We start from the raw sequence: 13,068 nt of genomic DNA on the forward strand, positions 1-13,068 counted from the left end.
ACACACACACAGTCAGACACACACACACACACTAACATTAACATATATATACATATATATTTTTTATTTAACCTCCCCCCCAGCCTCCTTACCTTTGGCAATGCTGGGGGGGTCTCTTTTTCCCTGGTGGTCCAGTGGCTGCTGGGCGGGCGGCACTGGAGGGCTATCTGCTGGGCAGGTGGGCGGCTGAGGAGGGAGCTCTTCCCCTGAGCACTCTCCTCAGCTCCCTGGTGCGCCGCCCGCAGAGTGAGGCTGGGAGCCGGAATATTACGTCATATTCCGGCTCCCAGCCTCACTCTGCGAGCGGCGCGCGAGGGAGCTGAGCAGAGTGCTCAGGGGAAGAGTTCCCTCGTCAGCCGCCCACCCGCCAGCGCACAGCAGCCCGCACGCCCGGCCGGCTTGTCAGTTAGCCGCAAGGCTAACAAGACATTTGCCCTGGGCATTTGGGGGCGGCATTTTTGCCCACCCCTGAAAAATGCCGCCCAAGGCAAATGCCTTCTTAGCCTTGTGGCTAAAACGTCCCTGCATGGGAGCCATCGGAGCTCCCATGGATGTACCAGTAAGTTGAATGTAATATTTGGATACAAACCAAAAATAGTTCAATGTCAAACATAAGTTCAACAGTTCCATGATGTATTCAACAGGTGGATGATTATCCGAGCCATGTCTCTGTAACACTTCCCTCATAGCTTGTATGCCTTCAGAGTGTGGTATTATAGTGTAGAGACTTGAAACATCAATTGTAGTCAATAACACTTCACTTCCCGGTAATACAATCTTTTGTAATTCACTGATCACCGCTGCTGAATCTTTAACACATGATGGAAGTTGCATAACTGGGACTTTAAATTTCATATCGAGCCACTGACCAATCAGCTCCAATAGCCCCCCTATGGCCGATACTATGGGCCTCCCGGGGGGGTGTGAGGGGTCCTTGTGTACTTTTGTGAGAGTGTACATCACTGGGCACCTTGGATACAGTTCAAATAAAAATTCAAATTCTTCTTGAGAAAGATATCCTGCTTCCAAGCACCTCTATAAACACTACCATCCGACAACTGTCTCAATATCTCTGCTCTGTAATCTTCATATTGTTGTAGGACAATCGATCCACCCTTATCCGCAGGGCGGATCACTATTGCCATGTCCTGTGACAGAGCCTTCAGTGCCGCACGTTCATCCCTAGAGATGTTTGATCTCCTGCAATGAGTACTTGTTGAAGTTCATGCTTCATGTGTCCCTGATGAAGTTCATGCTTTGAACGAAACGCGTAGGACCTAATACCGCATTTCTAATATTGATTTTAATGGTGTTGATTTCACCTTTTATACAATAAAAAGATTTGGAGTTTGATCCTACTTGGAGTCCCGTGTACCTTTCAGCAATTTCGTATTGGAAGGGAGATTACCAGCCCCCCATACCATCAGGGGAGGCACCTTATGAGCACTTTTATCTACATCATCTCGTGAGTGCATTTAGTATCAGCGCAAGATACATTGTATTTACTGTATTACACTATTGTGTTTTTTCTATATGTTCCCTTTATAGTATTCTCAGCCGTATCCCGTTTTGGTTGTGTATTTTTTTACTCCACATGTCTGCACTGTTATGTTTTATATTGTGCCTTTTTGTCACTATCTTCAACTTGATAATTTGTGAACTGTACCCTCACCTCTTGACATATACTTCACAGGGGTCTTGTTGTTCAATTATTCTGGTCACTGCCTTAATGGCCTATATCATTATGCCAAGTCTTACCAGGTATACTTTATACTGACCATTGCATATCTGGGGGTACTTTTGCATGTATGGTCAACTGAGTAATTTATTACACTGTTCAATTTCCTTTGGTTAGTTTGGTAACAGATATTAAAAGAGTAGTTTGTTTCCTGGGCTCATTGCACTTACTTTACCTACCTTACCGGCAATCTCTGTTGAATTTTCATTAGTGTTGGTTTCGTAGTTCTGAATTATGAACACTAAGTTATTGGGTCTTTCTCTCTCTGGTTGGATTTTTGTTTTGGATCGCTGTAAATATTTTCTTTTGCCCTCCACTTTGTATTCACCTATTCTTACCATCAATTTCTAGCATAGCTTTAATTTATCTGCCAGTTATATGTCTAATCATGCCACATTGATTGTTTTGCATTTAAATTTTTCAAGTCACCACATAAGTGACTGGCTTTACGATACCACCTCCCTTCTTACAACAACCACTCGCTCTACAGAACTTATCTTCAGCTTGGTCTGGCTGTTAAGGTACCATAAGTGGCCATAGGTAGTTTTCAGCTTCTCGTGAAATTATATAGCGGTCCTGCGAGGCCAACTCCCATCCTTAACTACCGAGGTATTCGCCCCTCGGGCCAAATCATAGTTACTGCCTCGCATCTCTGCCCTCTTGGCAAAAGCAGTTAGGGCCTCACCTGTCACAGCCAACTTATTTTGAATCTCTTTAATCCTCATCAAGAGGCCAACACCCCGCTGCAACGTTCGGTGGCAAATATACCCAACAGGCCAAATCCAAGGTGGAGCCTCTCATCGGCACTTAGCAACTAGTTGGTTTCCCAAGTCACCAATTTAGCTTAATTGTTTTGCCCCTTGGCATAACATAGGTCACCCAGTATCTTGGTGTTATAGAGTATCTCCCACTAACAAATTTTCTTTTTCAGGTATGGTTATAACTTCTGGTAAAATGTAAAGTATTGATTGCGTAATGTAAACACGTATTAAAGTGTTAAACTATTAACTTTTTTGCCCTCTTTTTACAGGCTTACCCAAATGTCGGTTTCGGCACACCACAACCGACTTGTGGACCACTAACATAACTCAAGTTATTGTCCCCGACCACAAATATATATATATATATATATATATATATATATTTTAAGGACTTGGCCTGTAGTTGTGGGAGGGGCTTGAATTCCCTTTAAAAGGGCTGTCAATCCTCTCCCATCTTACCGTTGATGGTCTGGTGAGTCTGAGAGGATTACTTCCGGTTCAGTCCGCCATCTTGTTTCTCTTACCTCTTTTCCCTTGTGGTCCTGGCTCCTGTTCTACGCTTACCTGACCTCTTACCAAACAGTTCGTTAACCCACGGCCCCTTACTGCATCCTCGTAACCCGGTCTCGGCACGGCTAGTGATTCTAAAACCGTAAGTCAAAATTCTTACCGTAGGGCAACTGTCGCAAACGTGACACGCTTTCACAGTAAGGCTTTCGTTTACAATGGGCGTTCAGTAAAATTCTCTGTTTGTTTACTTGTAGGCACATTCGGCACGTTTTCGTTTGTTAATAACAGGTTATATACATGTGTCTTTCGTATGTTAAACTGCACGAACGTAGCCATTCGTTTAGTTTTTTCAGCACATTATGTTTGTTTGTTTTATTAAGCCAGTTTATACAAATTGTATCTAAGGGGCCAAACATATGAATGATTAGGTTTTATACAGTAATTCTATACAGAGGATTCCTCTCCATTTTGGCAGTGAGTGACTGGGATGAGACTGTTCAACAATTTAGCCGATCAGCCTGGTTGTTAAGTCAGATGCCCCTATTGGTTAGAAAGGATACTACAGTTATAATTGTATGCTCATGAATTAGGGCAATTTTAATTTAATGATATAAACTGGTTTGCTATATAGCTGACTTTTGTCTTGATGTTATTCCCACAGGTTTTCATTACGGAAATTAAACTTTGATTGCAGATTTGAAAACAACTTTGATTTGTGACAACTTTGTTAAAAACACTATTTGCCTTATTAGTTTAGCAATTTGGTTACAGTTACTATTGTAGGTTTGCCCTGTAACTTAGATTTAGAGTGGTACTGGCTTTTAAGATTTAGGCTGAGAAAAGAGAGAAAAGAGAGAAAAGAGAGGAATTGGATGTGTACATGCACAAGCTGGTGGATCTGGGGCACAAATACGGTGCTTTTTATGATTACCACCGTTCCTTCTCTGCAAAAGTGGCTGCAGCTCTGACTCCATTCAATTACGGCATAAATTGGAGTAAGCTGGACACTGAGTTATTCTGCAGACACATTGCAGGCTTCAGAACCCTGGCTTGTGCAGTATGTGCATCTACTGCATATAGTACCAACTTCTGCCCTAATATGGCAGAAACTGAGCAGGGCCACTCTGTCCCAAATTTGACAAGACCTACCAGAATCCTAAAGGATAAGCTGGGTGTTCCTTGTGTTCCTGGGCAAATCTCAAATTTGCAATAATTTTTAATGCGGGCAATTGTGGTTTTAGTTCATGTAGGATATTGCATGTGTGTTCGCATTGTTTCAGGGCTCATGCAAAGTCCATGTGCCCGAATAAAGTTTTCCCTAAACCTTATCACACTTGTATCAACGTCACGTAATTACCGCCACTGTTGCAATAATATCCCTCACAGCATTTGGTTAAATTTATTATCATAGGACTGTCTGAGGGGTTCCACACGGGATTAGTACACTTGCCAACTGGTACACTAGAATGCAACAATTTACAAACCACTTTGAATGATCCAGAGTTAGTGTGTACACTTACAAGGACTGAGGTAGAGCACGGGTTTTTGTTGGAGACTTTTGTTTCCCCACCTTTCACATCTTGGAGAACCAATCCCATAGGGGTTGTCACGGGGAAAACTTCACTTCATTTAAACCCAGACTTATCATTAACTTATCAGCACCACATTCCTCCTCGATTCCCAGCCTTAATTCCCTCATACCCTCCGAAGAATTTTCCTTACAATATGCCACTATCAACAATGCCATGTGGGCCATTTTGGCGGGTGGTACAGGTGCATGGCTCGGTAAAATGGACGTTGTAAACGCTTTCAAATTCCTTCCCATTCACCCTTCACTATGGCACCTGCATGGCATTAAGTGGCAGGGGTTTTATTATTTTTTCCCATGACTCACTTTTGACTCCAAAAGCAGCCCCCAATTTTTTGACACGTTTGCTGAAACTTTGTGTTGGTTATTGCTTAATGAGTGCAGATGCCCATCCGTTATTAACTACCTGGACGATTTTCTCACGATTGAAAACAACGCACTCCCCCCTAGTAGCCTTACACACGTTAGCTCTTTTTGAATCCCTGACTATCGCTGTCTCCCCTCACAAGACCTTAGGCCCTGACACCAGCATACAATTTCTGGGGATCCAATTGGACTCTATCCACATGCAAGATAGCCTTCCCCAGGATACGATTGAGTGTTGAACATTACTTGCAACCGCAAGGAACTTCAATCGCTGCTGGGGTTGCTCAATTTTGCTATGAGAATCATCCCGCAGGGTAGATCCTTCATTTCCTGTTTACTATCGTATTCCCACGATTCATCTCAGCTTTTCCGCTACTTCGGCCTTGTTTGAATTATATCCGATCGTGGCAGCTGCCATAGCCATGGGACCAAAATGGTCCGGTCACTCGGTCAGATGTTATTCAGATAACTTAGCCACTTGCTACTTGAGAATAAAGGCCGGTATTAATCTTTGGTCATAATGAGACTGTTGAGGAAACTCACATGGGTAGTGGCCACTTGCCACTTTTTTATTACATGTATTCATGTTCCAGGTTTCACAAACATCTCAGCTGATCATTTGTTTTGGTTTCGTTTTCAGGCTCTCTTCCAGACACTACCCACTGTTTCCAGACTGGCTACCCTTGCCCAGCCATTCCAAGACATGCTCATGGATTGAATGTCTTGTTAAACCATGCACGTCACGTTTCTCACCTCGCACTTTCTGTCAACACTAGGAAATCATACGATATGGCTTTTCACATTTTCACAGAGTTTATAGCGGAATTTAAAGATCTTGACATGTTTGCTTTGGAGTCTATTTTGGGGTTCACTTCTTTTTGCCACCTTAACTTAAAATTATCATTTAACACAATAAACTATACCTTACAGGCATCCAACACCACATGCTTCTACGGCACCCCAACAGTACAGGTTTCCTTTCATCATATCAGGTAAAGACATTACTGAAAAGAATTAAAAAGATTAATACACACATACCATCTCAAAGGCTACCCATCCACAATGACATTTTTCATTCATTATCCATCTTATTAGATTCTGCTCCTTTCGAACACATGACCAATATAGTAATCAAAACTGCCATATACCTAGCATTTTATGGGTTCTTACGTCCCAACGAATTTACCGCTAGAAATATAACTGCCACTGAATACCTGAAAATCATTAAGTTCTATCCCGGCATCAATCTAAAACTAGCCGTATAGGACATAGTGTCAAAATTACCCTGTTCCCTACTCAAAACAAATGGTGCCCTGTAAAAGTCCTGGACACTTATCTCATCACGGTCCAGAAACAACCACACCCACACTTATTAGAACTTCACGGCTCCATCCTTACAACAAACAAAATTCATGCTTTCTCAGGTCACTCCTTCCGTTTAAGGGCAGCATCTTCAGCTTCCGCCAACCACCTTCCCGCTCATATCATCAAGGCTATGGGACATTGGAAATCCTCCGTCTATACTCTTTACATTCCAAACCCAGTTAAAGAGTTAAGGCAAGCTTTTTGTGACATGAATAAATGTTGTATGGTATTTTCCTTTTTGCCCACCTTTTCTTACAGGCCTACTGCTTTGTCGGTTCCGGCACACCACAACCAACTGGTGTAAATTGAAATATGTTTAATGGTTATCTAGTGATGTAAATGTAAAAAGCAGATAAAATGAGTATCTTGTAATACTAGGCATGTGCATGGGGAAAATTTTCAGTTCGGTTTGGCATTCTGAAATTCGGGATTTTCGCAATTCGGGACATCGGCAATTCGGCACTTCAAGACTAAACTAAGACAATTCGGCCCTAAACAAGAATAATGGGGGGGGACCTAATGTCCTCCCCCCTGGCCCCCACCCCTGAGCAGTGGGTGGGGGCTCTAAACTAGAATAAGGGGGGGACCTAATGTCAGGGGTGTGGTCCCGGGGGGAGGACATTAGGTCCCCCCCTTATTTTAATTTGGGGCCCCCACCCACCGCTCATGGGGGGGGCCAGGGGGGAGGACATTAGGTCTCCCCCTTATTAGTATTTAGGGCCCCCACCCACCGCTCAGGGGTGGGGGCCAGGGCAGAGGACATTAGGCCCCCCCTATTCTGATTTAGGGCCCCCACCCGCCGCTCAGGGGTGGGGGCCCAGGGGGAGGACAATAGGTCCCCCCCCATTATTTTACATTAGGGCCCCCACCCGCTGCTCAGGGAGGCCTTTTTTTTTTTTAACAGTGAGCAGCCACAGGCTGCTCACTGTTTAAAAGACATGCCCCTACTCGCGGTATAGTGAGTAGGGGAATAATTTACTAATACTAAAGGAAACTTTACTTCGTATTAGTAAATTTGGCTGAAAGACCAATTCAGGTCTTTCAGCCTTTTAGTAGATAGCTCCCAAATACCGTGGGAATTAGGGAGTTATCTATTTATTCATTCCTGTCATTAAATTGACTGGCCAAGTAACTTAAATTTTATATGAATAAATGTTACTTGATTGTTGAATCCTGGCTATGTTTGTATACTTTTTATTTAAAATTGTATACAATGTAACATTCTTCTTCTTTCACTGGGTAAGTATATTAGTACTTAGGCAATACTGTGCTTTGGAACTTCGGCACTTCAGCAACTTCGGCACTTAGATAGACAATATTCTTGCAGAGGGTCATACATATCTTTCTGAAGATCAGAGTGAGGGCGGAGAGGGAGAAAGAAAAACAAGTAGACAGTGCAGAAGGTGGCAATGATTAGGGTTGGGAAGTCCAATACTTATTCTAAACTGAAACATAATACTCAGTTTTAATCATTAATCTAATCTTTTCTTTTTAATTCTTTATTTAGTTGTGCAGAGGATCACAATAGTCTACCTTGTATGTAACTTGAAATACGCTGTTGTGGCGCTTGTTGAACTACAGTGGCATGATAGTCTGCACAATTTTTATATTTAACTTGCTCAACTAAACAGTGGATTTGTCCGAGTAAGATTGAATAATATAAAATATAATAAAGATGCTGAATGCTTAACATTGTTAGGTCGCCTATGCTACATGTGCACCTTTGGATGCTGTATCATAAGGATAATAGTGGATCACAGGTTAGGTAGGTTGGTGTTTTGAGTGCAATAGTTAATACGGTTAGCATGTCAAGATACAATCGAGTATAACACCTGGCCTTTTCTAGGTATTAAACTAGGGATAATGCAAAGCTTGGATTATAGTTGTTAGAGTGAGTTCGTTATAGTTAGTTCTCCGCTTATGCTGAGGCCGTTCTTAGTGAAAGGCATGCTTTAAAGAAAAGAAAGAAAGAAAAAAGAAGGCATAAATGCTGCACCTTTTTGGCTCTAGAAGGTTAATGAACTATGATGGGGAAGCTCAGGTAACAAAGAAAGCTTGCCTATTCCTCATTCCCCTCTCTATAACCAGAGCATCGTCAGTAGCTAATGTAAGTTATGGTTAAGGCTATACTTGATAGGCAAAACATTCAAACTTTTAAACATTTAAGACATGAAATGCGAGGAGAGATTTAAAGAGGGTTATGTGTCCGCAAACCAGTCTCATTCAGCCCATGCCCGTTCGGGGTAGGCAGACCTCAAGGGCACGCAGGCAGAATGGGTTAAGGCATCGCCGTGGGCTCAGTCTGTGTGGGCAGGCGGGTTCACCAGCGCCTCTGTGCTTGGTTTCGGTTCCATCGGTGGACAGTGGGGTGAACCTCTGTACATTGGTCCAGCCGGCAGTTGTGGCTGTATGGGGCCGCTGTGGGCCGCGTTGGGCTCTGGATCTTGGGTCCGGTGAGGTGAGTGTATGTGAGACTAGTGTGGCACTCCTGTCCCTGCTTGTGTGGGAACGGGTGTTTGTACCTGCCCGTCCATTAGTCGTGTCCCGCCTTTCTGGTTGATTGTAATTACACCGCTGGGTGGTTGCTCTTGGGGCCCCCGGCAGTGCGTCGTAATGGCGGCGCCTGGTTGCTGGGCGCATCCATAGGGCCACTGCTTACATTGCTTGGTAGTATGTCGCTCCACGGTTGTGGAGTGCTGCACAGAAGGTTTTATATAGCCGGTCTAACGCCTCCATGGGCTGTGTCAGTCGTTTGGTGTATGTGCCTCTTGTTTGGGGCCTATGTTGGGCCGCCATCTCGGTTGTGCCTCGTCTGCTTTGTGTCTCTATAGGCCACGTGGCCCGGAGGTCCGTCCGCGGTTGTGCACTGATTGAGTTTCTTACTAGTGTGTTGTGGACTTGTTTGGCGGGTCGTTGCTTGTTTCCCATGCTGGATGCGCTTATGTCCGCCATCTTGGGTGCCCCAGCTCCCACCTTGCTTGATGGAGTTGCAGGCATACTCATATGGTGTCGAGTATGGGGCTCCCCGCCCGGCGGGGACCGGGATCTCCCCCACCGGTCAATAGGGGGGGGGTAAGAACTCGTAGTCGCTTGCGGCTGTTTGCCTTTGGCGGGAAAGCGGCCGTCTTTCCTCGCCTCCTCTCGAGCTAGGCCCCACTCTGCCGTTGCGGTGCTCGGTCATCCCGGGCGTCCGGTTTGGTAGCGGTGTGTTCCAGCAGGCTTCCTCCGTGTCATGGGCACACTGGTAGGAGGATTTGAGCCCTGTAGCTCGGCAGGTGGGCATTAACAGCGCCCGCGTGGCAGGAGCTCTTGCTGCACACGTCTTGCCAGTTCGCTGGTTAGGCTCCGCCACCCCCATTAATTTAATCTTAATCCCAAAAGTTTCCCTCTGCTAATATCAGTATTGACCTTAGTAAAGGGATTCTAAACTCATACAGAGAGTGATAGGTTGCTGCCATCTACTGGCTATTTTCAGTATGGCCGTTTCCTATCTCTAATACTGAAGATAGTATACCCAGTGCATTGTGATCTGTGCTGGGCAGCTGACAAAGCCCTGTACTGATTAGAATGGCATTGAGACATATAAGGTGACCCCCAAGCACCATATCCAGTAAAATAATAACTCCCACAACTCCAGGCTCCGCCTTCTCATATATACACACACACACAATAGATCCCACAGAATTCAGCCCCTATATTACATAAATTTGCACACACTATATTACTACATAAACACATACTGCATCCACCACACACACTCACAAACTCTGCATTCACTACACACACTACATCCACTACACAAAAACTCTTTGCATGCACTATACCCAGTGCATTCACTATGCATACTCTGTATCCACTACACAAACACACTCTGCATTCACTATTCACACTGCATCCATGAAGCAAACACACTATGTATTCACTATACATATACTGCATCTGATACCGGAGAAACTGACGGAAGCCAAGCACAGAGAGATGGACACAGGTTTCTTCAGGAAGGAAGAGATCTTTATTCGATTCACCAACCGGGACTCAGAGGGACTAATGTCACCAAAAACAGCTCAAATCTGAGCCCTGATCGTACAGTATAGGCACCTTATATAGACATATAGCTCCTCCTATAATCAGTTCAACCTACATGTACTCTAACTCAATCAACAGAATAGAGACTAAATTCCTGTTTGACCACATGGCTTGCCCAGCACAATGGAGGAGGGGAATACTCGTATATCCTGTATTCCTGCACATGCTCAGTACATTGATGACAGTATCCTAGCTACGTGTAGCTAACTAACTGACACAACATACACATATGCCACGTGGAAATCTCGGTCTACTAAATTTATTTTTACCGAGATTCCACCACACATCCACTACACACACTTTAGCCATTACACAAACATAAAGTCTGCATTCACTACACTCACCGCATCCACTACACACACACACACACACACACACATACACTGCATTCTTGTGGGCAGATTCAGGATGGGCCCTGTGGGCAAACTCAGGGACATGCCCCTGGGACCCAGATCTTGAGCTGTGTAAAGGGGCCCCAAAATCTCTGATGGCAGTCCTGGTCTGATCCCTGAAAGATGTATATTTGCATCAGCAGCTCTATATACCACTGACTCCATAACAGGAGTAGGCAACCTTCAATGCTCTAGCTGATGTGGACTACATATCCCTTTTTGCTTTGTTTGTATTATGGTTGTAGTCTGCAGCATCTGGAATGCCGAAGGTTCCCTACCCCTACCCTAAAAAATGTCATTTTAGACAACTTAAAACCTAGCAGGACTGTTATTGGGGTTTAATATGATTTACCAATACCTTTAGAATATTTTTTGCACTATGGAATATGAGCTGCCAGCCATATATTTTAGCTACTCATTTACACAGTAACAATTATCACGCAAGTTCGTAGGTCCAGAGCTGTTTAGCTGTCAATTTGGAAGGGAGGAGTATTTCTTTTTTACAGCTTGGTCTACCATATTCCATTCAGCTGTAGCAGAAAGTTAAACTCATTTGAAACTACTAAATTATATTTAAAACTTTCAATATTTATCAACCATTCTTATGGCTGAAAGTTTAATATTTAGTGGAAAAATAACCCAAATAGCACTAAAATGTGTCCAATGAAATCACTAACATGTAAAACTGCTGCTTCAGATATTCAGTGAGCCAAATCTGAAAGAAACCATTGCACTTTAACTACACAGTAATTATACAGTGAATATTCTATCCTTTAAAGTAAATATTAACAATCATATCTCACCCTTGAAGAGTCAAAAACTAAAATCTGTATCTGCATGTGTGTATGTATCTGTGTCTTTGTATCTGCATGTGTGTCTCAGGGTATGTGTCTGTGTGTCAGGATAAGTATCTGTGCATGAGGATGTGTGTCAGGGTATGTATCCTTAAGTGGATCAGTGTATGTATATATATGTGTCTGTGTATCTGCATGTTTGTCAGTATAGGCATGTGTGTCACTGTGTATCTGCATGTGTGTCGGGGTGTGAATCTGTGTGTCAGATACATACACTGACACACTTAAGGATGCACACCCTGACAAACGCAGATACACAGTATATTATTGTTTGCATAAAAACATTTACATTTCTATATCCTTATATATATTGCATGTGCACTGCAGTGTCAAACTATTGAGGATGCAGCATCATTTCTATAAAGGGTTAGGAGAGAATCAAGACAACAAACTTACAAAAAAAAAAAAAAAAATTGGTCTGTGAAATAAAGAGAGATGGGAGAGAGGAACAGCCCAGACACTAGAAAAAAAGCCCCCCTCATTCACCTCCTGCAGTTGTTAGATCACAGGCAAAGAGAAAAGCAGCCCAAACCTTTAATAACCCCTACTCACACTATGAAAGAAACTCGATGCATGGTCTTGTAGCCCCAAGGAGCCAAAGCGCAGCTTAGCGGAGGAGGGCCTTGACAGGGGTTAGGAGGCGGGCTTAGGAGGAGCCGGCAGGACTGGGTGGTTGTGGGTAATAGGGCTGGTCTACTTAAATAGGCAGCCATTTTAGGCAGAGCACATTTAATTTCTTACCTAGCCGAGTTTGTGTGCACCCTGGTGTTCACTGCTTTTCTGGGTGAGGTTTTCCCCTTTTTGTCTCCTCTGCAGGGCCATGGAAGACGTGGAGAGGTTGCTGGCTGGAATCCGGACGGCGGCGCTGCGACAGGACGCGGGCTGGGTTCGGGCCCAACTGGACCAGATCCTGACGGCGGCGGCGGAGAGGGATGGCGGCGGAGAGAGGCCACAACGGGCCAGGAGGCCCCCGCGGCGTCTGAGTCCTGGATCGGGACTGGAGGATGGAGGTGTCGGCGGAATGGAGGCCGCGGGCGGAAGCGGCACGTGCAGCAGGCCCGCGGACCCCGTGGTTGAGGCCCCGCCTCCCGCGGCGCGGCCCGGGCCTAGGCGAGGTGCTTCCCGGCAGGTGGCGGCTGCGGAGGCTGACGGTGCGCACCCCGGACCGGGTAGGGTGGCACCCGGCGTGCGGAGGCGTGCGGCTGAAGAACGGCCCTCCCCAGGGCCTGGCCCGTCTGGGATGCAGCCCGGGAGGGCACCCACTACACTGGAGGCCGGGAAGGACAGGGCCCAGGGCAGGACGGCCCGGAGAGGGCCCCTGGCGAGCCGGAAGCAGCAGGCAAGTGCTGGGGATCCTCAAGGGGCCCCCCATGATGTGGCTGGCATTAAGGGTACTCGGGGGAAGGAC

This window comes from Pelobates fuscus, chromosome 7, assembly GCF_036172605.1.
Source record: "Pelobates fuscus isolate aPelFus1 chromosome 7, aPelFus1.pri, whole genome shotgun sequence".
Taxonomy (NCBI): domain Eukaryota; kingdom Metazoa; phylum Chordata; class Amphibia; order Anura; family Pelobatidae; genus Pelobates; species Pelobates fuscus.